Below are 27397 nucleotides of genomic sequence, written 5' to 3' on the forward strand. Positions count from 1 at the left end.
ACCAATCTAAAAGTTATAAATAGAAGTATTTTTTAGCTGTGCAAGTTGTAATACTTGATTTATATGCTCTGAGTTCCCTAGTATAAATTGTCCCGAATTCATTATGTTGTGACTGTAGTAATTATAAATTCTGTGATGTAATTAATGCTGGAAATTTCATTTCCCTTTCTTCTGTGTGTGGATGCAGGTCTTGATTTTTTTTTTTTGATTTGTATTTTTTTAACCTTTTATGGGGTTTTTGATTTCCTTTCCTAGATGAAGGAGCATAAGTGAGTTGAGTCCTTAATATCACTCAGGGAACTACTGGGAAGCTAGTTCCAAGGATGATTAATCTAATAAAGATTTTCTCCTCTTTCTTTGTATAGTGTGGCATAAAATGGTTTTAGGTTTTTTTTTGCTGCCCCAACAACTGGCTTTCCTGCAGGTTTTTTTTTTTTTTTTGAAGCAATGAGAAATAACATTAATGGAAGATATTTAAAAACGTAAATTGCATCAGCACCAAACTAAATGGAATTTTTAAAAAGTGAGGGATGGTAGGTTTAGCGTCCTTAATAAAATTTGTGAGTAATTTCATGCACCAGGCAAGTCATTCAGACCTTCCCAATTTGAAAAAAGCTGCCTGGAGGTGGCACTTGTTTTTCTCTTTTGTCATGCTAGCTTTTGCCTTGGCTATAAATTTTCATGAACGAAGGAATAAATCAGCTCTCCCGTCAGTTACCAACTGAGTGACATTGCAAGCAGCACCGCTGCCTCCGCAAAGCATACGACACCCCCAAACCTCTTCCGTAACAGCGCACCATGCTGTAGCTTTTTTTTTTGATTTATCCTCTTTTATTGTTGTTGTTTACCCTTTTTTCTTTTTGTTTATCCACTTTCAGATTTTTTATCCTTTTATTTTTTTTATTTATGCTTTTTGTGTTTTTTGTTTTTTTTTTAATATATGCTCTATTGTTGTTGTTTACCCCCTTGTTTTTTGGTTTTGTTTATCCGCTTTTCTTATTTTGGGGGGGGGGTTGTTTATGCTTTTTGTGTTTTTGATTTAGGTTTTTTTTTTCTTCTTCTCCCCCCTGCGTTGGATGGGACAGAGCAGGCAGACTGCACGGGCCGGTGCCGGTTGGGAGAGGCGTGGCGGTGGTGAGGAGGAGGGGGCAGCGGGGGGCGGCTTGCAGCCTGGCCCGCTGTTTTAGCCCTCCGGGAATACAAAACGCTCCTTTTCTTAGAAGTCGACAGTGATGCGGACCCCGGCACCCCCGCGCTTGACCTCCAGCACGGGGAGGGCCAGTCTCGCGTTTAACCGAGGCGCCCTGGCGGCGGCCCCGGCGGCCCCCCCCCCCCGTCCCCGCTGCGAGCGGGTCCCGCCGCCTCCCGCCCGGCCCGCGCCCACCCGCACTGGCTGGCGGCCGCGGGGGCCGCTGGGAGCGGTGGCTCCGGACACCTGCGTGCGCGGGCCCCACCGCGGACTACAGCTACCGTGATGCCGCGCGCGGGGGGCGGCCCTCTCCGAACCACACGTCCCGTGAGCGCTCGCGCGGGGCCGTACTACAGGTCCCACAGTGCCTCGCGCGGGCCGGTGGCTCCTTTCGGGGAGGCTGGTTCCTATTTAAATCTAGGCAGTGAGGAAAATGGCGGCGTGAGGCTGCGTGTGGGGGAGACGGGGAGAAGGCGACGTAGCTGAGCTTTGGCTCCTCTCCCAGGTGAGTGGGGTTTGGAGGGAGGGAGTAGCAAGCGGAGGGAGGAGAGTTCTGGTTCTTGCTTCCCCCGCTTCTAGCGGCGGGGTGGGACTGGGACGGGGGAGGCAGGGCTGCCCCTTGCCGGGGAAGGGGGCAGCCCGGGGCTGGCTCTGAGGGGCGTCTCTCCTCGCTCGCCGCCGCCCCCGCCCCGCGGGGATGCGCCTCCTTGAGGGGAGGCGGAAGGGGAGTCAGGCGGGCTGTGCGTGAGGCGGGGGCGAGGGGATTCCCGAGGCGGTGTGTAAGCGCCGTTCCCTCTTCCCGACCGTTGTAACTTTACGAGGTCCGCGCGTAGCTAGAAGGGGCCTTCCTGAGGCGGTGGCGGGGACTAGTGTGCGAGCTGAAGGCTTCCCATGTCGCCGTGTGATGCGCGCGTGTGTGGGGTGAGTTCGGGTGGAGGTGCCTCGCGCAGCACTGAGAGACTTGGGGTTGCTTTGGGTTCCCGAGCCCGTGTCCAGATCGCCAGACCCTCTCTCTCTCTCAGCCTGGGTGGAAGGGGTGCGAGGGTGAAATACCTGGGGTAGCCTGCCCTTCATCGGGGTTTGTCTGGTACCGAGGCGGTTCCAAAGACCTTGTTACCTGCACGCTCCTCCTGATCATCCTGTAGCCTTGGTAAGTTGCAGAGGTGGCTTCTCCTGTCGTCTTGTCTCTAGTAATAAGGAGATGGATGAGAAATATTGGAAATAAAGGATGATTTCCGTACCTCTTACCCATTTCTGTCTCAGAGCGGTAATGAAACTGCTGTTGAGGGATGGAGGCAAGAAGCAATTTTTTTTTTTTTCCTGAGGTCACAGACCAGTAGCTGGAAAAGGTCCTGGTGATTCTAGGGTACAACTGGGTGCGTATGGGGAAAAGGGGGGTATCTGAGACTGACGTAATTCCCAACATCCTCTTTGTGGAGTTTTAAAGTTGGTTCTATATGTGGTTTCTGCTCCTACTCTTCAGTGTAGTTTCTCTTTTTTTTTTTTTTTTGTTTTAAGAGAGGCTTCCGACTTTATCAGCTTATGCAGTGAACACTGTTTTAAAGCTCTCTCCTTTAGTCGGGCAGTATCTCATTCCTCTTTAACCTATTTAAAAAAAAAAATCTGATTCTGCTTTTAAACGGTTTATCTAAAAGTTATTACAGAAAACGTTAGGTTGGATTCCATCCAGAATAACAAGACAAATTTTGAAGTAAATTTGGAAGTGTGGCAGTCAGTAATGTCTAGCTATGTAGTATCTGTAACGCAGTTAAAACAGACACTTTAAATAAGAATCTTAATCCATCATCTTTATTGTAAAATAAATATTTTGTGGTAAAATATATTTTCTACTTTACAGTGAACTGCTGCACATGAAATAAAGATGTGTGTGTTCTGGATTATAAATATAAGGTAGCTACATGGTAACAAGTAAACCCAGCCTTAGAGTATGGATTTAGAGGAAACAGACAAAACTGGGTTGCATTTTTTGGTGCACGATAACATATAGTAATTGTATTCACTGTTAAGTGTTGTTGTAATAGGCTGTTTCTCTATTACTCTAGATCTGAATCTCATTCAACTCTGTTACTACAACTAACGCTTTTGTTTTTTTATGTAGCAGTTAACACCAGTGGATTTGCTGCTGTGAAATGAAGCTAGAGGTTGGGGGATGAGGAAGGGAAGTGATGGCAGACAGAATAAACCCAATATTCAGGCTTGCTTTAAGTACCTTGCTTGGTAACAAAGTGCTGCTTCCAGGCTGCTTTTATCTTGGCATGCAAGTTGTAATTTTTTTTTTTCTTTTTAATTCTTCATTCGTAACCTCTGTTCATTCTGGGTTTTGATTCATTAACTTAGAAGTTTAGACTGTCTGCTTTTTTTTTCTCTCCATAGTATCACTCAGACTCTAATGTGTAGTTGAGACAAAAATACAGAGTAGGAAGAAGGAGGAAATTTTGTCTACAGTAAAATGGTATCTTTTGATCATGTGCTTTTTTTCATTAATCCTGGACAAGAAATCACAGCTAAAGCCTTCAAGATTGATTTCTGTATTACAGTTCCTTAAAATAAATTTTATTTTTTAAGGAACTTTGAAAAAGAAAGGATTTCTTGGTTATATTTGTGTGCAAAATGAAGCCTCCATTGATAGCATGTAAAATGATATTGGATGCTACAGTCTGACACTGGAGGTTGCTTCAACTCCTGCATTTAAATGAGCCTCCCTCTAAGATGTGATCTTGACTGACGGTATGATACAGGATATTCTGTATTATGTTAATAGAAGCGATTTGATTATGAGTATTTAGAAATAGCTTAAATATTGTTCTTATTTGTTTTTATTCTGAAAAATGGAGGTGAGGGGGAGACAATATGTGTGTGTGTGTGTGTATATGCTATTTTATATATATATTTATATATATATATATTTTTTTGGTAATGCTAAGGATATGTGAGGATGGAGAAGAATACCTAAACGTGAATGCTGGGGCAGGGTGTCTGTTAGCTTTTTTTGTATATGTAAATCTGTTGACACTTTTACATGTAGCATATTAAGGAAGAGGCATTTGTGAAAGAATTTAAACACAACTGATTAACATCAGAGTGGAAATGTATTCCCCAGCAGATTTAATATGTTGCATTTAGTTAAGTTAAGGTACATCAGGTCCTTTTTCACCTGATTGTAAATGGGAGGTGTACTTCAGGAAGACCTTATTACTTTAAAAAATACTTTTAGTTTAAAGGATAAATTTTATTTTTTAATTGACAGTTATCAATAAGCTGATTGTCTGAAGCAGAACAAAATTAACTTGGTTCCAAACTGAATCTCATTAGGGATTTTGAGTCTTTCACATAATTCATGTGACTGTTGAGGCTTGGTGCTTCTAGATATACATACGTGTTTTCCTTCATGTTGTCTAGAGCCAGCCCTGTTTCTGATGTGTACAGAGCGTTTCCTTTCCTAAAGGGGGGGGGGGGGGGAGGGCAGCAGTTGCTTAAGACAGCATGCTATTTAAATGAGAGGGAAGAGAGGACAGTGGGATCACCAGAGGTTTTACTGCCAGTTTTGCTTATAACCTGGAAAGTCAGGCTTGCTGCTGCCAAGGAGCAGCTTAGGATATGTTGGAAGACACCTACTTCTAAGATTGAAAAGGGTTTTCCAGCAGCAGTAGTCACTGCTTTTGCAATAGACAAGAGGAATGGAGGTAGTATGGCCAGCTCTACAGTTACCTATCTAACTTTGTCTTCTCCTGCCCTGTGTTTTGTTTTTTTATTTTTTTTATCCCCTCCCACACTTGTCACCTTCAGTTAAATGTGAGCCAGCTCTGATCAGGTGCACTTAAACTGTTTGTTAACTATTCTTTGTTAGGTTATGCATCGTTGCCCTCTTGGAAATCTTACTTTAAAGTTTTTTTTTTTTTTTTTTAAACCATCAACTTATGTTCTTTGAAAGCTATAAGCATGGATTGTGCCATGACTTCATGCTTAAGACCATTAGAAAAACCATTCCTGCGTTTTATGAGCAGGAATGTTCTAGAAACCTTAAATTGTAAAAGTTATCTAGGAAAGGTAGTGATTATTAGGTCATGGCAAGCAATTTTATCATGCAGGTTGTTGCACATGTGGCTAAACTACACAGAAGTCTTGCCCTGATTCATCAGGTGCACCTGAAAATGCAGGTGGAGAGAGAAGAGGAAGGCAAAAGAATAATACAGCTGTGTTATATTGCTAGCCACAGTGACTACCACCTGCATTTGTGTAGGCTGAATATGAGTCTTTTTGTCACAAAGCCTATATTCTTTACTGTTTCCACACTTCTGCGCGTGTCAGGATGTGTCAGATCCACGAAATGAGATAATCTAGTTCCACAGGTATTTCCAGAAGGCCTTTTAGAGACACGTTTTTGAGGTTTCACAGAATCACAGAATGGTTTAGGTTGGAAGGGACCTCTGGAGATCATCTAGTCCAACCTCCCTGTTCAAGCAGGGTCACCTAGAGCATATTGCCCAGGATCACATCCAGACGGGTTTTGAATATCTCCAGGGAAGGAGACTCCACCACCTCTCTGGGCAACCTGTTCCAATGCTCTGTCACCCTCACAGTGAAGAAGTTTTTTCTCAGGTTCAGATGGAACTTCCTGTGGTTCAGTTTCTGCCCATTGCCTCTTGTCCTGTTGCTGGGCACCACGGAGACATTTTTGTTTGTATGTATAGTTGCATGGACTGGATGTGACTGAGGATTTTTTTTCTTCTAGTTATCTGTTGCGTGGAAGAGAGAAAATTAGTTGTCTGCTTTTTCAGAAGCAGCACTGAAACAATTTGCGTGGTTAGAATTGTTATCAAAATAATACCTTTCACCTATCTCTTGTGTAGTTGTAGGCTAGCACTATTTTTTCTTGGCAGCTGTTGGAGGGGGACTAAATGTGTGATAAGGAGAAGCAGAAGTACCTTGCCTCTCCCTGGTTTTGGGGACTGTAAGGCTATTTAATGCATGGATGGAACTTGCTCATCAGGGTTTGCTGTGTTTGCCTAAAATCTCCACAGGGCTATACAGATGTATGTGTATGCTCTTTCTCATGAACTTTTTAGGTGAGGTGAAATAGAACTGGATACGGTGGCTTTTTTGTGGTTCTGATAGCTTTCCCTCAGCAAACTCAAATGATAAAATAGTCAAAAAAAAAAAATTCATTTTTATCATTAGGCCATTCAAATATGTTTTTGAATGGTATTTCAAATATTGAAGTATTAAGTATAGGCAGTGTTCCCTTCAACACTTCCCTTCAACAAATCCAATTTGCATATGCTTTCTAATGCAAAAGGCTTTCTATTTTAAGTTCTTATTTAACCCTAGGTTTTACTATACTTAGAAATACGTACAGAAGAGCAGTTAGTGAATGTAGGAAGGGGAGAAATAAAATGACTCTTGAGAAACCCACCTAGACTACGAAAATAAAGCAAGTCAATAGCTATTGGCTAAGGCTATTTGCCTATTGTCTTTGAGGAAAACAGTTTGCGGATTTGGGATTTGCCTGCCACTTTCATTATATCGTTATAGAAGATGGTTCATTTGATGTTAAGCTTTTTCTTTTCAAATGCCAGTGTTTCTCTGGGTCATGTGCACAACAAAACTGTAATGCATTAAATTTGGGGGAGTTAACTGTAACAAAGCCGTTAACCCATATCTTGCACCCCTTCCAAGTGTCTTAAAAACCTATTTGTTTGACTTTATAGTTGCTCACAAACTAGACAAGACTTCAGTGTTGTCATGCTGTGTCTAGGGAAGCATCCATCTCTTTCTGTTATTGAGCCAAGTTGTAGATATAGTGGTGATGATACTATGTGATGGTGTATTAAATGAATGTTTCCTTGGAGGTGAGAAGAGATCACTTTTAGCCAACCATAGATGTTGAATGTCTTTCCTTTTCTGTAGTTATTAAAAGGTAATTTTAAACTTTAGAGGAAAAAAACTTTTACTTCCATATATTATACTTTATTTATAAACAATTTTAGTAGGATGAAATGCTGTTTTTTCTCCCTAATGAAGAGGGAGAATAGGAGCTTTAAGGCAAAGGATCTGTCATAATGCCTAGCCTGAGACTCTTTAATTACAGTGATTATTAGTGGCTTTGCTTTGCATGGAAAGCTTTATATTAAATAGATTGACTGCATCATAACTTCAGTTTAATGCTTGCAGGTAGTATATTAAAATGCAAACTGTGCTGCCCCTTCTGGGCTTTCAAAATATTAATAATATGACATTAAGTCCCTGAGGAAGTGGTGGGAAATTTAAAAAAAAAAAAAAAGGGGGGGGGGAGGGAGGGGGGGAGCTAGGGAGGGCTGGATTCTGAGCCTTTAAAGCAATCCTTTTCTTTATGAGCTACAGCATTGCTGAGACTTGTTAGCCAAGGCTGTGGAAACTAAATCTCAGTTTCCACTGCCTATCAGAGAGGGCTACAGTATTAAACTGGGTTGCTGTAGGCTATGCAAAGGCTCTGGTCAAGATGTTATTGTTTTCTAGAGGTTAAGGTTTGTCATCTTTGCAGTACATCCAAACACAGGAATCATGCAAGGTGATAACTTGGATAAAAATTTGATTCAGATGTATCCTTGACTTACGAATCAACTTCAGTCAGAAGGAATGCTGCTTGCACTAGTGAAATAAGCCTTAAACCAACTTGTCTTCTCTATCAAATGAAGATTAAAAACATTCAATATGTAAATGCAGCCAAAATGGGGGAAGAGCTGTGTTTGTTGTGGGGGGGGGAGGGGGAATGCTTGTTTTTCATATATGGTAAGCAGAGTAGAAAGCTGTTGGAAGGGAAGGCTTAACATGTTTTGTGGAGGTAAATCAATAGTATGACCAAAGAATTTGTTTGCAGTAGTAGCACCTCTAGCGTGTACCACTGAAACTGTGTTGCATGGGGTATGATAAAACCTTTGAGCTTCCCGCTGTTTGAGCTGTGAGATTAGTTGGGGAATGCCTGTTTAGCACAACTAAGGTGTTATCCTGCTTTGCTGTACTACTGTTTGGAGTTATGAACTGTAGCTCTGAATGTTAATAGATGTCTTTAGGTCCTTGCATATTGTCACATAAATCTGATATGACTTAGGCATATTATTGTTGCAGTGTGTGAACTTTACATAAATCATATCTTTACATGGGTTTGGTGTTCTGGCAACTCTCTATGAGAGAGACATCTTGTCAGACTACTTTATAATATAGCAAACACTTCAAAGGTAACGGCAACCTCAAACTAAATCTTCTGTAGAATAAGAAAAGCTTCCTCCTCTTCATTGCATCATGGAGCTGTTGACTTTTGCTGTTGCTTTGAAGGATTTTTTTTCTATATGCCGTTTGAAAACAAACCCGTAGAGTAGACCACAGGTTAATCTTTTTACTAGTATTGTGCTTCGAGAGTGTGTGTTTTTTCAGGTCGATGTAAAATGAGCTTCTTTACTGAAGCTTATCTTCTCCTAGAATGCAGTTAAGGAATCCTTAGTCCTGCGGAGTTTCTTTAGAAAGTGGAGAGGCATGAGAATGTTATTTAGTTGGTCTATTGGATACTTCATCAAATTGGTATGTTTCTTGTCTTGTAAACTCTAAATTATTACCTCTTAAGTACTACCTGTTTGTCATACTAGCTCTGCTGTTTTAGCTTATTCTCTTGACTGGGGAGAAACCACTGCATAACTTCTGTTCTTCTCTCCATCATGCAGGTGTAAAATTAGGAATGTAAAAGTTGACTTCCAGTCCTCCTGAAGCTTTCTGAAGGTGAAGGAGTTCATCTAAGTGAGATCTTTTTTTTTATTTTAGCAACTCAACTTTCCTTTCTTCTTGTACATTAGCTGCTTGTCCAAATTCTTGGATTTTTCTTCACTAACAGGGCTTACAATTTTGATACCTCTCAGTCACTTAGTGATACATACATGTGAAGGGCAAAGAAAGTGATTATGAAGTGTAGAGTATTGTCTATGGTTAAACAGTACTCTCAAAACTTCGCTTGCTAAAACCTTTATTTTGAAACAAGTGCAAGTTAGGAGACTTTAAGAAATTGTCTTGTTGATTAGAAACCTTAACTTTCACAGCTTCTCTGACAAATTTGAGAATATGTCAGAGAATATATGTTTTTAGAAGCTGTAACCTGCAGGTAACACTCCCGGGTGTCTTCCTCAAAGACTACCAGATGATGCAATATTGTAATCTGATAGCAACAGGTTGCATGGTTCAATCGGGCAGACTGTTTCTCATCCTGTGCTCTTCTGAACTGAACAATTTGGGCATCTTATTTTTGTAAGAGCTTGCACTTCTGTAGTAGGTAAATATCTATCCTTGTGATGCTCGTGAGCCACCATTTGTGTTGTCCTTGTATTAGCCATTGTAAGTGGTTGTAGCTGCCTGAAAAGACATTTTGTAGGCTCTTTAATAAAAACTTAGAAGAGCAAGAGGATAATCTTGGGAAGGAATTTGAAAATAGTTCAAGTGTTTCTGATGGTTCTCAAAGCCAAAGAATGACTAAGCAATGGAAGCTTACAAGTAGTGATGTAGGTTTTTTTTTCCATGTTGCTCATCTGAAAGCCTCTTTTTTTCTTACTTTCTTTCTTTCTTTCTTTCTTTCTTTCTTCTCCTCTAAGCAGGAGGCAGCCTGTCACTGCTCTGAGCTCTAACTTGATCACAAGGTAAGAAGTACTGTAGCATAGTGAGACTGCTACTCACAGTCTCGCAAACAGCTACTCGCTGTTTGTGCCTCACATTGGCAAATGAATGATAAGCTCTACGGAGGTTATTTTACCACTTGCTTTAAATGATTCATGGGTGAAATGTTACTTTAGAAATCTTATGAAGACAAAATCTGCCCGATATAAACAGGCTTCTTTCTTGACTTGCATAGGGAATAATTAAGTTTTCTTCTTTTAGACCTCTTATTAGTCTTTTTCTTACTTAAAAACATTGTCAAATATTGCTGTGGGGTCTAGAGGGGACCCTAACACTGCGTTGGCTTAATGCTCTGTTGTTATGTGCTATTGGCCAAATATTGAATGCGCTTAGCTATTTATGTCTGAATAATGGTGTGAAGTCAAATGCAACTTCCAGTGCTGACTCAGCATGAAAAGCTTGGTGACAAGTTGGCGTATGAACTTGCTCAAAGTGCATCACTCACCTCTTGTTGAACTCTTATGTGACTTATCCTGGGCAGTTGTAGATGTCTTTCAGATGTTTTCTAACTTTGTTAACGTGAATCTGAGGAAATTATTTGTCAGGGAAGTCTCTAATAAATTTCAGTAAGATGTAGGTATGCATGGTAGAAACCAAGCGCACCTAAGAACTTGAGATCGTATAACAATGTGGTTGTGTTGCTCTATGTATTTTTCTCTATGGTTCCTTTACATTTAATATCAAAATGCCCTGCCTCGCTGTTTGAAACATCCTAAAGCAATAGGACAGGTCATAGAGCAGTGGGTGAGGGGGAAAAACGCTTTTGCTCTTCTACCTAATGGTAGAGGAGTTAAGCAGAAAGCAGAAGAAAATTCAGAAATTCAGTTGCCGAAAAAACTGAAGTGACATGTATTCTCTACTCCAGTATTCTGAGTAAACTTTTTCTTCCTGGTTCAGAATAATCAGTCTGGAGAACTGTTTAGTATTCTTCTTGCACCAGTCTGAAGAACTAAAACCTAAGGCAACGATAACATTTCCCTAGTTTTGTCTTATACTCTAATGGTAAATCTAACACCTCATTGATCATCCTATGGGGATGTATTAGCGTCTTATTGCTGTTCTTGTCAAATATTTGATGGACGTTTCCATCAAATTCTCTGTAGGCTAGTGAGTCCCCAGAATAGGGAAACTTCTGTGTGGTATGCTTCTGGCAACTACTATATGTGTGAATGGGTTGCAGCTAATACAATCCACTTGGACAAACTTTTCTGAAATGTCTTTGTAGACAACTGTTGGGAGTACACATGTGCGCATGCACACACAGCCTTACTTTTTGTAAGCTCTGGTTCTCTTATTTCTTGGAAGTTTATGAACTAGGAAATAACAGTTAAAATAATCATTTCTCTTATTCACAATGGTGTATTTAAATTGATTATCCATTTTCTAGTGGCTTACATCTTAAGGGGATGATCTCAAATCAAAAATGGCTACATCTTTTTGCCAGTGACTCAGGTTGTTTTGTGTAGTTTGTTTTTGGGTTTTGGTTTTTTTTTTTTCCAGACCTTTTCTCCTCCTCTATAATTCCTTCCCTTCCCCCACCCCCCCCAAGGCTGTACTAAAGAGGGTGGTCAAAAACAGGGAAATATGGCTGCTGTTCCTCTGCCTCTTGTGTTCTTTCCGTCTTTGCTAGAAGGGACTGAAGTAGAGATAGCAGCATCTTTTGCTATGGTACTCTCTTCCCCTGCCTTCCCCACCCTTTCTGGATGCCTTTTAACATTCAGAATTGGGATGTCTCACTCAATGGACAGACCTCAGCATGTGGCTTACCAGAGGACCTAACATTCAAAGTAATGCTGTTGGGTATGTATGGATTTTAACTGTTTTAGCCAGTACATATAAAATACCTTTGGCTTGGCTCAGTGGTAACTATTAAGTGTTGTAAGAGAGGATCCTTACAGTTTACTAAAGGAGGCTTAAAAATATTTACTCAAAGACATGCTCTGCTATATCTTTCATTTTGACATAATTGTGTAATTGCCTTTTAAACAAGAAAATGTAAAGGAGCAAATGGATCGAAGACACTTAAAAAGTACCTTATTTTGGTTGCTTACTTGTTTAATGGCATGTGTTGTCATATGCATTATCCTCTCATTTTTGTGAATAACTTGTGTGCATGCTTAAGAGCTTTAGTTTCCCATTAAAGGCAACATAATCCATGAATGCTTTATCTGCAGATTGTTCTCTTGATTAAATACAACAGCAGCACCTTTGCTGGCTTAGAATGTCCTTTTGACACGCATGTGGCTATGTGCACCCCTGTAAGAGGAAGGCTTGTATTTTAATTGGTGTACAGAAAACTGAGAAAACATCTTCACTGACTGGAATGGCTTCTGAAGATGTTTTGTATTGCACTAGTGGGTTTTTTGCAGAAACTCCTCGATTTCTGGGTAATGCATGTTTGCAGCTCATAAATAAGACTTGTAGAGGTGAGGCATAGAACCAGCACTAGCAAATTTGCTAGACTTGTATCGGCTGGCTTAATGACTGTATGAAGGTAGTAGTGGCAAGCAGCAGGGACCCAGTGAGATGCAAAATGAGTGAAGGTTTGAGGAGGAAAATTCAAGAGCAGCCTTCATTTGATAGTGTCGTCCCCTCTATAATTTGCACTTGAGCAGAAAATACAAGGTGTTTTTTCCTTAACTGCTTCATCTCATGACCTACCCATGCCATATGTAGCTGGACCTCGGATCACCTCACCAGATTAATACATAGTATGGTAATATTTCAGACTGGCCGAGCAACGCTTCTGGTACCTGAATGAGAGTGGGTTTTGTTTCTTTTGTTTTTTTTTAGCCTTAGCATCGCTCTGTCGTCAGTGAAACTTTTGCTTAAACTAAGAGTTCTGTCTAGGCAGAAGGCTAAGGTTGTTTGGGCTATGCATTTGAGAAAGCTTTTAAAAAAGCTTTTTAAAGCAGTGGAAAATTCCAGGCTTCACCAAAAAAAAAAAAAAAAAAAAGGGGACATATGAAGTCCTGGTCTAATAACTGCTTTGCAAGAAGAGAGAAATATGAAAAGGAACCGCAGACGTTCTGGATGTCAGCCTGTGAAATTTTCCACTATTTCCTTTAATAACATGCAGGCATGCTTATATTGCTGGAATTTCAGTTAGAAGTCTCACTCTGACTGAAACTCTAAGCTGCTTGGTGAGCAAATGCTCCCTGTAAATGAGTTGTTAGGAAAAAAAAGTTCTTGTTTGTAAGAACTTCTATTAACCAATGACTGAATATGAACTGTTATATTAATCTTGCCTCCCATTTCTGGTATTATAGTTTGCATTAACTGTTGCTTTTACTCTTGTATAAGATGATCACCCCAAGTGACAATCCATCTTGTTTCTTTCTTCTGATAATAAATCTAGACTAATATTTCCAATAAGGACTATGTGCTGCTAGGCTAGAAATTTTAATTTTCTATACTAGAAGATAGACATTAGGAAATGCATCCTGTACTAATCATATTCTTCTGTAAATTAACTAACTTTAAAACCTTTTTGATGGTTGTTTATAAAAAACATTGTAGTTTCAGATGGACTGGTGAAAATAAAACTGAAGGACTCTACAAGTTCAGCCTCGTTTGTGTACCTCGAAGCTGTTTTCTGTTGAATTCTTCTTGTTTACCATGAGGCTTCCTGACCTTTCTCCAAGATCTAGAGGACTCTGTACTTTGAATGTACCTTGTCTTTCTGTCACTACAGATATTCATTGTTGACTTGTGCTCTTTTGGGTCAAAGCCTAAAGAATCCTTTATATTAAGTTTTTCTGCTTTGTTGAAATGCTAGGATGGGAGCTCAGGTGGTATCTTGTGCAAAAGCAAGCAACGTTGCAACAAACAGACTCCCTTCCAGCATTAGTTGAAAAAATTAGCAACGGAGTCCTCTGAATGCATTCCTGTGGAACGCTGTCTTCCTGAGGCCGTACGGTGCACTTCCCCAGTAGCTCATGCCAAGTCAGGGCTGTTGTGCTTCCTCCCTTTTACCTCCTTTCCCATTGCTCTGGAACTGGGGCTCCTGCAGTCAGCAAACTGATTCAGTTGAAAATTGACCTAGCCAAAATAAAATAAAACCACCCAGACAACTTCTTGCCAAGTCAGCTTACCACCTAGTTGCACAAACTCCAACGCTAGTGCAAGGGAGCGCGGGTGGGGTGGGACTAGAGCATCCACGCTTTATAAAAATTTAAGCGGCATGAAGCTCTTGCAATACTCTGTTTCTGAAATAAACATGTTATGAAAGAGAGCCTCAGGCAGTACCTGGGCATAGGAGAGATTCGGCACCTTTTGTCTGCCCTGGGACCTGAAACCTGGAAGAGGTGGTAGAGTTAACAGTTACGTGTTATTACTGGTAGTTTCATATTAGTTGTATCTGCATTGGAAAATTTAACTTCATTCGAGTCAATAAGGGCTAAGTAGATGTATTTAGTGCTGTTCTGAAAACTGATATTAAGAAACCAGCAAGCACTTAATGTGAACTTCTTACTAGTGTAATTCATAGATATTACTGAGCAGAATAACCTACTGAAAGGGGTAAGTACAGCTATATGCTAATTCAGGGTGGAATTAAGCTATCAAATGGATGGCTTCTATAGAGGCTCAGAAAATCAGCAACCTGGTGGCACTGGGTCTAGTGTTGAAACATTTTTTTTTAGCGGGGCTGTAAAAACAGAATATTTGTTGCTCTTTGTTGTGAAAGAACTCCTTGTTTCTTGTTTTTCTCCTATGCTGCTGTAATTAGACAGTGATCTTTCATAGGCTACTGCCTGTGGCCTTCATGGTTTCTAGGTTGAGGTTAAGGACTAAGAACAGAATAAAGATCCCAAGTATTTGGTGATGTGTATTTCTAAATGAACTTGAAGAGTAGGCTGATACACTATAAATACTGCAGAATATTGAACCTCTAATCACTTAGGCTCTAGCTTTCACTTCCACAACATCAAGATTAAAACTTTTTTGTCTAAAGACTTTTATGGAGACAAAAACAAAAAGGCAGGGGAGGATGACAGTACAGAACAACTTTTGTATGCAGCTGTGTCTTATTTTATACCAAGAGTGCCTTTCGCGTCTAGAACTAGATTGCTTCCAAAGTTAACCTGCACAGCTAGGCCAAAATAAACAGCCACATGCAAAGCTGAAGATGAATTATTGTATTCTGATAAAGTATGTTTATCCCAGGAAGCTATTGCTAAATAGAAACATATTCAATGTTTATATGAACACTTATTCAAAAGGACATCTGCCAATGCCCGTACACAGATTGATAGGACACATGTCAATTTAGTATATAGCTGTCTTGGCTGCACATTTGCAGACACGATAAGAAGTGGGAAGAATGGCATGTAATAGTAACTGACAAGATCATCAATCTCAAATGGTACTTTTTTGAGCCAAAATGGCAGTTTCCAGACCTCTAAAAGCAACGCGGCTGAACCTTTTTGACTGGTGTTAAGTAATTGCGCTACAGCACGCAGATGCCATGATAATGATGATTTAGGCCCTTGTTGAATCTCTGCTTAGTATTGCCTGAAAACTTTCTTCCTGTTTTCTGTCTACCTGGTCTTTTTTCAATTGCGTATTAATTTTTACTACACCTTTTATGGCAAAATATGTATTTCTTTAGCTTTGTTATTTTTCTTTAGTGTTGCAGTACCATATGAGATCAGGGATGTTACACATCGTGTTACCCATCGTGTTATTAGGTTATTAAGTTGTGTAGGGACAATCTAATACTAATATCCTCTGTTTTATGCTTTCCTTGACTTATGTTTATGTATGGAGCAGACTTGATTTCCTTGCAGGGAACTAAACGACTGTTGCTTGTGTAAAACCGCGCTTCTTGTGTCTGTTACTTCCAATGTTGTCACTGTTCTCTTCTGAGTTACTGCATTGTCTGCCTTTCTTACATCAATATCTGACATCACTCACGTTTCAGTGATTTGAAACCTCAGGTCTCAAGGCTCAGCAAACCAAAGCCACCACTCAATTTGGTAGAAATACATGGCCAGCTAGAAGGGAGATCTTATTAGTGCCCACAAGGCCAGAGAGGCTGTAGTGTGAGCTTGTACCATGTTGATTATAACATGCAGAGAGATGCTGTAAATTCCTTCAGTCTAGGAGAAGCCTCAGTCAAATGCATGACTTCTCTATTTCAGCACCTCCGTAAAAAGTATCCCACAGATACAAATTTTACGGGCTGCTGAGATCACCTAAGCAGGACAGTATCAAAAAAGAAGGTGCAGGTATGTCTATCCGAAATGTATTTGTATTTTATATATTAGTCTAAGTAGTTAAGTGGCGAGAAGCTCATCTTATGAGGGGAAGGGTATGCTTTTATTCTTTCTATAGCATTTGTTTAAGTAGGTGGTATGTTTTGAAAGGGACACTTCAGGTAAAGAAACGTGTTCTATTAGAAGTGTGATAATCTGTTATTCTCTGGGTAATAAGACCAAGAAATCTATGAAAATGAGTTTGAGGGGAGTGATAAAAGGACAATGAAGTATGAGCAATCTTATTCTGAGTCGCTATAACTTAAATTTGATGTGTTTAAAGGAGCTTTATGCTTTTTTGGAAAGAAAGCAAGGTTAGAGACAGCTCATGCAGTTGTCAGTTTCTCTGCTTGCACAGCATTCTGAACTTACCCTTTCCTCTTCTGCTCAAAGCCTCTGTAACTGTGCATGCTATGTAAAAGGAGATAGTGTTCTTCCTGAATTTCCCCTGTAAGCTTGCTTAAATGCAAGCTTTATCATTGGCTTATCAATTAGCAAAGCGTGCACTTTGAATGGAGACCTAGCACATGGACTAAATATTAGACTTTCTCTTGAGTATAAAAGTATTGGTGTTAGAAGGTACAAAGTAACATTTTTCCAAACTCAAAGTAAATGCTTCATCTTTTTACATATGTTTTAGAAACAAAAACATATAAACCTATGAATTATCTTTACCCTGCTAACACTTTTTAAAAACTCTACAGATTAAGTTCCCTGCTAGGGTTTTATCACAGATAGTATCACGGCCTTTGTGGATGTCTCTTTCCATGTTTTTCCTCTTCTCCTAAGCAAAGATTGAGAGAAACACAAAAGCTAACTGTAGCCTTCAGCCCAACTCCTTTATGTTACAGCTGACAGATGGAGGGGCTCCACAGTCGTGTTTCGGGGCAGGTAATAGATTGGCTGAATTAACTGTGGGCCAAACTCTTTAGACTGGAGTGTTCAAAGGCCTGTTTGAAAGTGTGTGTCTTTGCTTGTAACTGGAATTAACTCTTAGTTGATGCACCAGTTCACACTGATGTGGAGACTCACGCATGTTGTCCTTTATGATATGGGAAACCTGTGAAGTGAGCTGACTTTTTTTGAGGCAAAGCAGTCCTAACTCTTGTTTCCAATTAGAATACACAAATGTTCTACCTATATTAGAATCTCTCAAACGTCAAAACTATGAGACTTACGTGATTGGTCCTTCTAGTTTGAATTTGAGAAAAATGTGGATCTTGCAACTGCAGTTCAATTTTAATCTAGTCAGACATTAAAAGCTTACTTTATTACAGTTGTCTAATCTGTTCGTTAATCCTTTGTCTCTTAAACAGAAATGGTTCTACTGAACGTTTCTTTTAAACAGCACTCTTCCGTTTCAGAGATTTCATTTTTATTCATACTTCTGCAGTCATTTGCCTTTTCCTCGTCTCACAAGAGCTGATAGATAGTATCCTATGTAGAGAAAAACAGTTTCAGGCTATGACTATTTCAGTTAGTGCCAAGTTAGTTTGGAACTTTATTCAAGCAGATGAGGTTGTACAGGTGAAACAATCTTCTGGCAAGCAAAAATAGTCCTTTGTGCTCCCATTTTGCCCAAGTTTGACACGGTAAGGCTCCGGAAAGTTTATTTGTATCAGAGAATTTGAAAGACAACAAACTTTCTCAAAACTATGTGATATTGCAGGGCTTCTTCAGCAGACTCATTTCTGGAAGCAAGGACTACTATCAGGATTAACACACTTTGAATAGCTTAAACTTTCAGCATTGTGTGTGTGGGGTGGCGTTTTTTTGTTTTTTGTTTTAAGTGTACTGCTGTTAACTCTTCCACTGTGTGGACTCTTACAACCGTGGCCACTTGTATTCATATTGAAGCATCAGATGTCTATTGCAGTATAAGAGGTTTTCAAAATGATTCAAAAAAAAATCTAGTAACTTCCTCCTTAAATATTGAGGCACTAATACAAGATAGATGTACTTATTATAGATCTGTTGTACCAGATTGGTGGTGTCAGCTGAGGATGTACCACATTTGTGGTGGTGTTACTATGGCAACTGCCTTCTAAGAGCTGTCTCAAGGTCACTCATCAGTTGTAGCCTGGAGTGCTTGCTTCTTAAGCAAAATATCTACACCAAACAGATAATTCGGAAAATGAGCACTTTGCTTTGAAAATGCAACAGTAGGGATGCAAAGCAGTATTTTATTTCTGGGTTGAGGGAAAGGAGATGCTCTTCAGTTGCTTTCTGTATATTCTGAAGCTTAAGGTACCAAAACAACTGCTGACACTGGTGGAAATTTAGACAAGATGGTGAGAACTGTAATGCTGAGCTGAGAATTCAGTGCTCCTCATACTTAGGGTCTTCTTGAATGAGACATCCAGATGCATCTAAGTCATTGTGGATGTAGTTAGTGAGTGTCAAGCAGTGTTTTCAGTCTGATGCACGCTATTTCAGAGACAAGGCTAGAGAAGGAATTGTTTGTGAAGTTGATCTTATGTCTGAGGTTTTATAAGATATTATGTTGTAGGATGTGCAGATAGCATTAGACTAAAACTTGATTTGAATGGAAAAAGTGTTATTTCCGTGCTTCAAATAGTTAACTGACTAGTAGCATGCTACCATATTTTAGTTTTCCTTTTTCCTTTTTCGATTTAAACTCAATTTTCCTGTTTTGCCTCATTCTTTGGACTAAAACAGCTGTTTGGAAGCAACATAAGCTGCCATTGGACTCGGCAGTTGATATTATGGCTAACTATGTTTCAAACCTCTTTTGCAGAGTGGTTAAGCTTTTTTTCTTGAACTTATGTCCATCTGTTATGTCACTGTACGCTTTAGTTCTTCTCCCTTCCCAGTGCCCGTTCTCATAACACAGTTTCTCAAAACAGCCGTTTAATCCCTTCTCCTTTTGCCTTTTAGTCTGAACAGACCCTGTTCTGATTTCCTGTCAAGAGCACGTACTAGCTGTGCGCTCGCTCTTGTGTGCTTGCTCTCAATCGCTTGTGCTGTTTTTTTTTTTTTATTTTAAACTTCAGGTTAGTTTCTGGCTTCAGAGAATTTTGTTATTTCCTAAGAGCATGATTTTTATATCTTGTACTAAGGAATATCTTTCTAGAGCTGTGCCCAGAATCATATATGTAAACACTGCTGGAGCTGTAGACCAGGAGTCCCTTCCTAGGGGCCCAGTCTAGAACTGGTTCTGAGCTGGGTTTAGTGCCATTCCCTAGAACTAGGGCAAAAGCTGTCTATTGTTAATCAACGTAACCAAGAGTTAAGTCTCGTATTCAAGACCTTTAAGAATTTGGGTTACTTGTTTGAAATTTTGGTATAAGCAGCTTTAATTGTTGTGGTCCACAGAACCCAAGTAACCATCCATAGAGTTTTACTTGAGCTACACAGAAATAGCAGGTTAGTACTTTCTATTGCCAGATTATAGGATATACAGGTATCTAAGGAGGGAGTGAAAACGCTTTAAAAAAAATAGTAGTCCAGTCTCCCTCAGCCCTCAATAAAACATGCCTAGACCTAGTAAGAGAGAAAGTTGTACGTTTCCAACCATTTTTTTTCTGTTAAAAGAGGGATATCCATTGTCTCTACCTTAAAGTAGGCCTTCAAGAAGTGTTCACACAAATGTCTAGATTTCTTTCTCCAAAGCAAGCAGTCTATAGCGATAAACATACAGACATTTTCATTCTATAATATGTGTTAATGTTGAATAGTGTGAGGTCGTAGCAAGAGAAGAACGACTTTCACTTACGCCACAGAAAAAAGTTTTTTCAGGATGTGATACGCAAGTCACTTCCACATGACATGAAGTAGCAGCATATAGAAGCACTTTCTGGTCTGCAAAGTGAGCAGTTTTACACAGGCAACTTAGAAATTCCGCAAAGAGAAGTATTTACTGACAGATACTCGTGTGAGCCACAGGGCTGGCACCTGCATCAGTAACTGCTCAAGATGTGCTTCTAGTTTGAGAACCATGGAAGGTACAGCCTTGTCACCCAAAACTGTTGGTGCAACTCTATAGCTGTGCCATCATAGGATGGTTACCTTGTTGCTTTGTTCTGTTAGCCTGTGCTGAGCTCCAGGACAAGTTTATCCAAGTGTTAAACTGAACTCTTACAGAATTCCACATCTTGGCTATACTGCTGATAGAAAGCAACTTCAAAGCTATTTTGGGCATATTTTATGCAGATTTAATTACAAGAAAGCATTGCAGAGCAGATATCTTCAATATTAAGAGAAAAATCAAATTTGTTTTTTTATGTGCACTCAAGAGGGTTTCACAAAGTGACTAGGCTAGACTTGTGGGTCAGCCTCTAATTTCCTATATTCTTACTGTGTAAGAATTCTCCAAGAGTTCTGGGGAGGGGGAGTCTCTAATCTTCTACAGCTGCTACATATTTCTTGGGGGTACAACTAACTGATATCTTTTAACAGAAGCAGGTGAGCTAAGATGCCCAACAGGGGCAATCTTTTATTCCCAGTATACATACTGACATTGGACAGGATAGGCCCAGAAGTTTAGCTATGCTAATTGCCTCAGCCACTTGAGAAGTTTTTTTTTTAGTTTTCAGTAGCAAGGCTGTTTCAACTTTCTAATGTAATACTTTTAAACAAAAGGTTGGATACTTTCCTGTAGTCATACTCCCTTGAAAGTTTCTTCTGTTATGGAGCCTTGGTATTGAGTAATTCCAATCCCGTCTAGACTTGTTTTTTCTGGTGTAATAAAAAAAACTTGTAAGTCTTCCAGGCTTTTTTCCCTCCCCAAATAAATTAGCAAGGTGATTCACTAACACTGTATATGCATTTTGGGATTGGGAGGGAAGGGGAGATTTTAATGTACTCTGTTACTGTTAGAACAACAACCGAAAAATCCAACAAAATAAGTAACCGTGGGTTTGTTACTGTGCATGAAATGGAACATTTCTCTTCCATAGTTATGCTGGCTCCATAGGACCAATAGTGGAATAAAATAAGTAACCAACAGCCCTACAGAATTTAGCTAAATCATGTAAGACTAGGGCTATTGGTTGGGGGGGGGGTTATTGGTTGGGGGGGGAGGGGAGATGGTGAGGAGGGGACCCACAACAGAATCCCACAGCAATCCCTACAGCATAAGAAGCTTATTCTAACTTGCCTAGGGTATTAAGGTAGCATTTTTAGCGTTTTCAGCCTAAATTAAAGGCCTCAACCCCAAACCAAGGATTGCAGCAACTGCTCTGTATACTTGCATAGAAAGTCCTCGTGCATTTCAGTATTACGTTCAAGAACATGGAAGGGAGGAGGGGAGAGCACAGTTAAGTAAATGCTTAAAGTCTTAATATAAGACTAGCCATCATCAGTTTTTCTGTCTAGTTTTTAGCTGATCCTTTATAGCTGGAGGACTTTGCATTAAGATTTGTTATGTAAAACTGTATTGTAAATATGTTTTGCAGAACAGATGAAGTGGCTTTGCAGTCAAAACTTTTATTACCTCTCATGAGAGGTTTCATCAGTTAGACTTGGCCAAAACATCACATTTTCCAGAAAAACAGTACCGCTGGCTTTTGTTTGGGGTTTTTTGTTTTTTTTTTTTTTTTTTTTACAAGCTTGGAAGAAGACTCTAAGGTATAAAGCTCTTTTCCCACAGACCTAAATCAACTTAAATTCCTCTCTCATCAGCTATCTTACCAGTTCTTTCCTTGTTTTAACCACAAGAATTTCTTCATGAAGTCTGCTAGCATGTTATCTACTACTTTTCTTGAATATGCTTTGCTCCATGCAGTTACTTGCAGTCTTAGAACATATCCTTGTTTGTCAAAAAGCTAGAGAAATAGAAGGATAAAGCACAGATCAAGAGTCAAAGCAAAGAATATGCAAGTGGTTAAATAAGTCTGGACAAGAAGAAAATACAGCTTCTAGAATTAAGATGTCTTGTCTTTTTTCCAGTGGGGATAACTTACATACATTGGTTTTGCTACCATATACCCAGATGTGATTAATCTGTCTTCAGGCAAAAGTTCACTGCAGCATTATTCTGCTATTCTATCTACAAAGATATTACTGTTGTGTTAGAAACATTAAGTTCTATATTAGTTACGGCTTACTGCTGTAGAGCAGAAATTGCAGATCTCTAGACTGGCATAAGTTAGTTTAACCCTCTCAGAGAAAATAAGTTACTGTTTATGTGTCAGCAAAATAACTCTGAGAAGATCAATTGACTGTTTTGCTACCAGCCACCTGAAAGCTTTCAACATGTGGCATAAGCACATACACGTGGCATGGTCTCTGCTAGTGCTAACACTGTCTCTAGAAACACTATCTCAGATTTCAGTCAGTCATGATACTAATAGTATCATACTAGGGGGGAAAAAAAAAAAAAGGGATTAAGGAACTGCTTAAAGCAAAGCAAAGGCAGCGCTGGGAAGAGTAGCTGTCATGGAGGTGATCAAGAACCAGAACAGCATGTTCCAAATTTTCATTGCCTCCCTTAGCCAGAGTCTAGGTTTGGCTCTAGACATGATCCTGGATTTGGCTTTAGGGATTAATCTAGAATTTGCCCCAGGAGACGTTCCAGAAACATCTGTAAAAATGTTCCTGGAAGCACCCTCAGTGTCAGTTCTAAAAGGGTTTGGATGGTGGGTTGGTTTCGGGATGTGGCTACAGAATTGGTGCTGAGGGGGGCTCCCAGAGACTATTCTAGAAATGCTGCTAGAGGTGATTCTCAGTTTATCTGGAAACAAATCCTGAAAGTCTTCCTGCCCAAGGTCCTAGAAGGGCGCTCAGGTGCATACTAGATGGTTCTAGACATGAATCTAGAAACAGTTCTAGAGATGATTCCAAAACCATTTTCATTGCTGCTCTGAATGCTTTTTAAAAGGTGACTAAAGAACGACTCTAGGTGAGTCTAGGTGTGGCTCTAGATCTAACTCGGAACAATAGCTAGGAAACAGGTTCTCCGTGCTCAAATCACATTGTAAGTTTACTCTTTTTATTGTGATTGTTACAAGCCCTTCCCAAGTTTGGCCCTTTGCTCTGAGCACTTCAGTTTTCTGTTGGTAACGAAGCAGGCCTCTGAGGTCTGGTGTTTGCATGCCATGCATGTAAATTCTTGAATGGGTTCTGGACTCCAGGGTATGTATCATGTGATAGGGACGCTCACACATACAGGAGCGTTCAAAACCAACTTACGTCATCTCCTAAAGATAAACAGATGCTCACACCTCTTCCCTATTTTTTTAGCATCCTTGAAATGCAAAAGTATCTTAAAGGGCAGGTTTGTTTTCCAAAGGCTTTATCTTTCTCTCATATCACTATTATGTAAACTCTTTCCTAATAAGTCAACTACGAGATTCTCTCGGCTTGTTTGGCCTTGTGAAATGCTTTAAAGAACTCTCAAATGCTGAAGTTTTGGACACTGTGGCAGACCCGTAAAAGATACGTTAATCGAGTTGTTCCATTACCGTCAAACGATAGGACTGTGAAGATTTCCTCTCCCTATGAGCTGGAGCAAAGGGGGAGTCTAGAGTTTGTTTTTGAAGTTTTGAAGTGAAGCCTATACTTGTGAAGGGCCCAGTGATTTTGAAAAATAATGGCAAATAATTAATTACTACTTTCTAAAGCAATACATAAGCCTTGTTTTGGTATACTGTGACAATGGGAGATTTTGTAACTGGGTTAGGTCTAAGTAAATTAACTATTTGTTCGGCTAAAGATTCCTTTTGTAAATACATTCAAAACAAGTTTCTGCATCGAACCAACCTGTCAGCTGCTCCTAATCACTTCTCATTAGCAGTAACTTAATATTTGAGAAGGGACTTGACTAAAGTTAAAAATGGAACATGTTGAACTTGACATGAACCTTAATATCTTTTTCTAGCTTTTAAAAGGGTTGTATTGTGAATGATATATCATTTAGTTTGTTTCTCACTGATTCAAAATATTGAAATGAACTGTGATATGCAGCTGAGCTGCTGTGGTTGCGTTGTTTACGTTTTGAATATCTTATCTAAATATGTTACTTTACAAATTTGACACAATGGTTGAACTTGGAGATGAGATATTTAATTCTTACCAATGCTTAGCTCTGAAGGTGGAAGTAAGCATATTGTGGAAGACACAGGACACAACTGAAGTATATTTGTGCTCAACATGTGGAAGAAACTTGCTTTGTTTACCTGGGCTTTGGATAAAGCCAGTGTGGCAGATCAGATATTTTCACTATATGGAATTTTTTTTTTTTTTTTTTTTTTTTACTACAGTCTTAAAACATGTTTCCAGTGTTCTGTGAGCTTGATCTTTACAAGGATCCTTCTTTATTCTGCTTAACATAAATTAATTGATTGACTTAACTGCCAGTTTTACTAGTTCCTTAATAGAAATGATACACTGACCTTGACTAAAACACTTCTGCAAAGTTTGTTGCATGAAGTTTTGGTAAAACTCTTAAGGAAAATAACTGCCTATGTAATTCTCCTAGCTCTGAGAGAAGCTGCTAGTAGTGGCTTGCTTCTCTCCATTCTCTAAGGATGGTACTTGATTTGGCAGCTACACCTGATCATGAGTTATTGTCAGATTTGTCATAGCAGCCTAGAACACGTGAGTTAAGAGAGCTTTCTTTTCTGGATGAGTGACCGTACGTATCCTTAGCTTTTGATTTAGGAGACTTTACCACGATGGTATCTTTAGGGCTGCATTTGCGTGCCGCTCATTTGCGGCATGCACGTGACCTGAACGGGTAGAATGGGCTCTGTAACTGCAATTCTTGTTTGGCTCAGGTGGAAATTCGCAGTACCTTTTAAAACAGCGGCCTTGACACCTTTTGGTTTGGTGCGGGATTTTTGTTTCTGACCTTTTTAGGAGCAAAGAACCTTCCCAAGCTTTTGTCACGAGACTCTCCGGCTGTCACTCTTCTTGACTTTTGACTTTCTTTCTCCCCTCTTCTTCTATGTGGTTCCTTTTTTGGAAGAATGTGCCATCTCTGCCCTCTGCTGCTAATGTGAACAGTAGTTTTGATTAGGTATAATCAAAGATTATAAGATTTCTTAAATGAATCGTGATCTCGTTTTTGAGCTTTAGTGCATACGGTAAACTGGGTAAGAGGTACTTCCCTGTGTAATGGAATTACATATTTGTCCAGCTTTCCCCGAATCCCCCTTCCTGTTGCACAGTGGATGAGAGCAACAGGGGTGCTCTCAGGTAAGTCAGGAGATATGATGCTTTCAAGTTGCTGTTCATCAAGCTCTGACACAAGTCCTTTAGGGGGATACTTACTAGTTGATGGGGTTTCAGTGGTGTCTGAAGGCCTTTTAGTGCGGTGTTGTTCTCTTTGGGGTAGTGTTGGGAAGAAGAGTCAGTTTTCTTGGTTATTCCAAATGCAAACGTCTCACTGCTTTGACCTCATCTCATTTTCAGAGAAGCACAGGGCATCAAGGTAGCAGTATGGTCACTCATACTCGGTGCTCAGCACTGAGCAAATCAAGATCCCTGCATTTTTTTTTCAGCCCTCTAATCCTCTCCTGTTTTGGGGAAAGATTGGTCAGATGCTAGTCAGTCAGCAACCAAATTGTGTCCAAAGAGGTGGTGCTAGCTCCGACTTGAGGGGTAGCTCTGGAAGCTGTCCTGGGCTTCTGTTCTGTGACTGAGCAAAAATTACTCCACACTCCCTTCTGGAAGTGACTCTAAGAGTGGCTTTACTGCCTGATCTACAGCAGGCTCTGACCCAGCTGTAAGGGTGACTTACGAAACAACTTGAGGAGTAGTTTGGCTGGCTCTGGAGGTTGGCTCTAGATCCACCTCTGCATGCAGCTCAAGATATATCTAGATTCAGCTCATGGCCTGCCTACATATGTCTAAATTTATCTAGCTAGATCTGGAGTGAAAAGGTCAGGAGGCTTGGGAGACTGGCTAAGAAACCTGGTGTTAGTGCTCTGATTGCATCAGGAGTTTGCAACAATTTCAATTAAAAAAATCTTTGTTGCCTTCAGCCCATCTTCCTTTCTTATTTGCTCAAGAGCTCTCTATATAATAGCTTAATCTCCACAGCTTGTAGTTGTAGCCTCAGACTTAACCTGAGACATATGGCAACCTTGGATCATGAGGAAAATCATTAACTGTTGCAGTGATGGTGTACTCTCGTCTGTGATCTTTATGCTTAGTGATGTATAGCCATCCTGCTAGAAGCAATAGATTCCTGTCCAGTTTTCTTCCACTGAGTACAAAAAATCTTAACTATAGATTATTCTGTGAAAATGACAGATCAGTGCTTAATAGCATTGAATGTTGTGGATTATTAGCAAAGAAAAAAAATAAAAAAATTGAAAATGCCATATCTTTATACATTCATGTTATGCCTTCCCCTTACATAATGAGTAATTCTGGTCTATGCCATATCAGAAAGAGTACAGTGGATTTAAAGGTGCAGAGAAAGGTAACAAAGATCAAAGCTACGGAACAATTTCTGTATTGGGGGGAGGGGGGGAATAAACCAACACTCTTGTGCCATCTCTTTTGCCTTCAGAGGATCAGACAGATCTGTATGAAATAATCATGAGTGTTATGGAAAATCAACAGGAAGGAAGGGTTTTACTCTTTAGTCAGTTTGTTTATTTCCCTCCTGTTCTTTATTATCAGATGCCAAAGTTAAAAATAAAACTGGTACTTTTGCAGGTTGTAGAGCTCAGCTACAGACCTTGCTGCCACAGGATATTGTACCTGCTACTAGTTTTCATGGGCTCAGAAAGTATGTTATATACTCTTCCCGGTAGCTGAAATTCTCTTCTACAAACTTGGTCCTTCTGAACTAGGAAATGCCTGAGCTGTAGCCTGTGAAACGTAAGAGCACGCTGGAAGAGAATCATGCATGTACCTTGTTCTTTCTAGGCATTCCTACTGGCTTTCGTTGGAGAGAGAATACTGGGCTAGGTAAGTCTTCTGTTTGACTTAATTGTCCAGGACTACTTTGACTTATGAGATGTGATCCAAACTTTGATTTTTAGGGGTGAGTGAGAGAAGGGAGGAAGTAGTTATCTTTATTTTATTAAGGGAATTGAATTTTCTTATGTTGTATATTAGTATTTTTCTTATGTTGTATATAGTCTGCTCTGCTCTACCTCTCCATATCTGAGGAAATCCACGGTATGACCTGACTGCAGTATGTGTTACAACATCTTATGCTAGTAGGCTTTTGAAGATACTTGGGCTGTTAAAGAATGTTGCTCTTAAAAGTTGTGGGATGGAGTGATAGCATCTTTCTATTTATATATTTCCCATTAGTTCT

General features: G+C 39.9%; 1 protein-coding gene across 18 annotated transcripts in view; it reads left to right on the forward strand.

Annotated features, from left to right (window-relative positions):
• The first annotated feature begins 1522 nt into the window (after positions 1-1522).
• Positions 1523-27397, forward strand: part of NCOA3 (nuclear receptor coactivator 3) — a 98863-nt gene continuing 72988 nt past the window's right edge. For 4 of the 18 annotated variants that reach the window (XM_068912617.1, XM_068912627.1, XM_068912631.1 and 1 more), the window contains exons 1-2: positions 1523-1694; positions 27001-27042. The gene's annotated coding sequence lies outside the window, so the exon portion shown is untranslated. Of the gene's footprint in view, positions 1695-1810; positions 2340-8904; positions 8978-9844; positions 9865-27000; positions 27043-27397 lie in introns of those variants that run through there. The other 14 variants (XM_009671073.2, XM_068912630.1, XM_068912618.1 and 11 more) reach the window with 13 other exon arrangements.

Source organism: Struthio camelus, chromosome 18, assembly GCF_040807025.1.
Source record: "Struthio camelus isolate bStrCam1 chromosome 18, bStrCam1.hap1, whole genome shotgun sequence".
NCBI classification, from domain to species: domain Eukaryota; kingdom Metazoa; phylum Chordata; class Aves; order Struthioniformes; family Struthionidae; genus Struthio; species Struthio camelus.